Raw genomic sequence first — 3,409 nt, 5'->3', positions numbered from 1 at the left:
TAATCTGAGGGATAGAGTCTGGAATGGCTGCATGAGTCTGGAACGGCTTCATAGGTAATAAAATCAGGACTGACTCACCCTTAGCAAATACCAACAAAGCCTTTAAACCATAACACATTGTCAAATACTCACTATATGTCACTTGCACTAGAGAAAATATACTTTGCAAATATGTAAGCATCTCTAAAAATGTACTTTGGGCTATTTTTCTATTGAAATGTGTCTTAATTACTGTAAGTAATTATAAAGAATTCATATGATGTCACACAAATTTATAAAGGTCTTCATAAGGTTTTAAAATGTATTTTTTTAATTCCAGAACTGTGAACTACTTTTTATGGGGAATAAGAATTTTCCCCTCACACCAATTTAAAGGACTTATTTCTATTCCTACAAGGCAACAAAACATTGCACTTCAAAAGGGTATCTTTCTATATATATTGAACTTAATTATGCATGGTCTATTTTTAGGGTAGGTAAGTAGTGAATTCAATACCCTGAATAATTCTGAGTGACAGCATTAGTGTATTAATGTCTTTCATAGATTTGTCTATGTTCACAAAATGTCTGAGACTGCAGATCTGTCCACTAGAAGTCAGCCACTAATATTGCTGCTAGTGTACAACAAAATCAGTTTTAAATCAATTTCTAGTAACTCTGGTAAATGACACTGGACCACCCTTATTTTTGAGATAAGGTAGCCACTGAATGTGTCTAGAAAACATGTCACTTGTGAAATGCCTGAGATCAGCTGATATAAAGAAATTCTGGAGCAGGTTGCAGTAATGTTGGAAATATTGTCAAAACAAGTCTGTAACCATAATTACTTGTTTGCTCTATAATGATGGACTGCTCAGTTTAAGGAATGTCATTGCAAGTGGGAACATTATAGAGATGGCCAGGTTCAACAGCCATGATCATGTAAGCATGAGCCCTTCTTGTTTTATTTATGAGCTGAAAATTCATCCTAAGGTTTTCCATTGTCAAGTGGCTACCACAAATGTTACAACATGTTTGCCAACATGGTCTTTAAGATATACCTCTGATGTGTTATTGTTGCCAGAAGGATGCCACAAAATCTTCAGCTCTTCTTAAATAAGGATTCCAGCGCTTCTGGCTTACATTCATAAACAACAATGACTCAAGCTAAGCCCAGGTTCTTATTGCAGCCTGCTATTACAAAACTGTGTGTTAGCAGTCATATTCTTGGATATTCCCGCAATTATCTGTCAATCAAAAGTTTATTATGGAAGAAGCGATGATGCAAACACAAAAAATATTCACTTAGAAAGAGCCAACTTCTGGCTAGCCTGGGAATGAAAGGCTACATTTGGTTTCCTTTGGTTTCTGAAGAGCTTCTGATTTTGGGCTTCCTTTTCTTGCACTTGTTTTAAATGAATGTTCCCATTGTTGCTTCCACTGCAGACAGCTGAGATGTATTTGTAAGGAGGAGGAGTATGAGATGTTCCAGTTTTATCTCTTAAGCCTTGGTGAATTAAAGTTGGTATCACCTCTGCCTGGAGAGAAAATATTAAAACCCTGTCTTGTCTTGGAGAAAATTTTGAAAGGCTCAAAAAGAAGTAATGAACACAGGTTCCTCCTCTCTCTGCAGCTATGCCTCTGAGAAGTCTTCTTGCCCTCACTAAATATTTCCCCAGCGTGCCAAGAAGTATCCTTACAAAGTCAAATACCATATCCCCTAATGTGGTCTATAGCTTAATCCTTAACCTACTCTACCCCAAGGCAATTCTGCACTTCCCAGACCTGTACCTATGCAGGTGGGCTACAAGTGCCAGTTCAGATGTTAACTGGACAGAAATTTAGCTGATCAGACTTTCTGGATAAAACCAGAAAATCAGCCCAAGCTGCAGATTTCAGTCTCTCCTCAGGCCTGGCAGATTAAAATTTAGTTCCTTGTTTCTTTCCAGTGCTAGTCTCAAAACTGATCTGGCAGCTTCCTGTGAAGCAAGATACCTCACTGATACATGTGTAAGCCCAAACCGAGACTTCTCATCAGCTTGGTACATTTCTGGCAACTTTAGCTGTGAACATAATGTATGTAAGGTCAAGAGTAGTCGGCACAACTATAATTTAATTCCAAAACCTAGGCCTAAATTACCCAGAAAAACCTGAGTTTAGTGACCATACTGGCAGGCATTATACAGCTGTTTGAGTTAGGTTTGAAGCTGTCACTATATATTAGGTTAACGCCAATACTAGGACTAAGCAGGTGGGGTTATGGACTCAGTGAGTTTGTGGAGGAGTCATACTGCCGGGTTTAGCAACTGTTGGAAGAGAAACAGGTGTTAACTTACCACTGGAGATGGCAGGGGAGATGGGGCTAGGGAGAGAGATTACTAACTTTTGGTCTAGTCTTGTCAGAAGTCACTTGGTTAGACTTGCCTACAGCCTTGAGCTAAGCGATGTGGCCACAGTCAAGACCAAGGTTAAAGTTTGAGGTCAAGTACAGAGACGCCAATGGCAAAGGGCTGATAATGTTGCTGGCAGGGAGAAGCTGCTTCAGTTTGGGTCTGGAGCTGGGAAGCAACAATATGCTGGACTAAGGTGAAGGCCTAGGACCTATGATAAACCGTGTTGTTACAGGTCCTTGACCTTGAAAGAATTAATTGGTTTTGAGTTTGGTTCTTAAGCTAGATTTGTGGGATCCACCTTTCCAGTTTAATGCACAGAGGTATGCAAAATGGCCAAGATTAAGTTTGGAGTAAGGATCATGTTTTCATTGGCAATGTCCAATGGCTAAGGCTGGATCTGGAACATGATGACAGACTGGATTTCTGCTTGATGACATTTGGACCCTGTCTAGGTTTAGATCTGACACTGGCTGAGGCTACTTTGCTGAGGATAGGGCTAAGGTTAGGGTTAAGTTTCAGGCAAATGGGAAGAGGTTGCAGTGATACAGTATCAGCATTAGATTTAGGATTTAACAAAGCATCAGCTTAACTCTGCTTCACTATGCTCAATAAGAACAAAGTTTGTTCATTACTGAGCACTTTTGTAAATCCCATCCTTAACATATTCTGACAAGATGCTTCACATACAGTCAGCAATTTTCCTGTGTCATTATAGATACTGTCATTTCTTAGATTAGATTCTCAAGACTGAATACCATGAAAATTACACCACAATTTGGAGATTTCAATAGGAAAGGATCTGTATAAGGACCTTGTATCTTTCTATTCAATTTTATTTTTAACTTTCTATTTTGTCACTGAATCTTTCATTCGTATCTCTCTCTACATAAAAGCATGTAGCTGTCTCAAATTCATTTATGCTTTCCAACATATTCCCTAAGTTCACTGTTCTTTGAATGAAATATTTCTGCTCCAAGCCTTCCTTGACTCCAAACTTATATTAAGCTTCTGCCCCTAGTTTTTGAACTGTTCTTTAA

Source organism: Haliaeetus albicilla, chromosome 2 (genome assembly GCF_947461875.1).
Source record: "Haliaeetus albicilla chromosome 2, bHalAlb1.1, whole genome shotgun sequence".
Taxonomy (NCBI): domain Eukaryota; kingdom Metazoa; phylum Chordata; class Aves; order Accipitriformes; family Accipitridae; genus Haliaeetus; species Haliaeetus albicilla.
The sequence above is the reverse complement of the archived record's forward strand: the minus strand, read 5'-3'. Positions refer to the sequence as shown.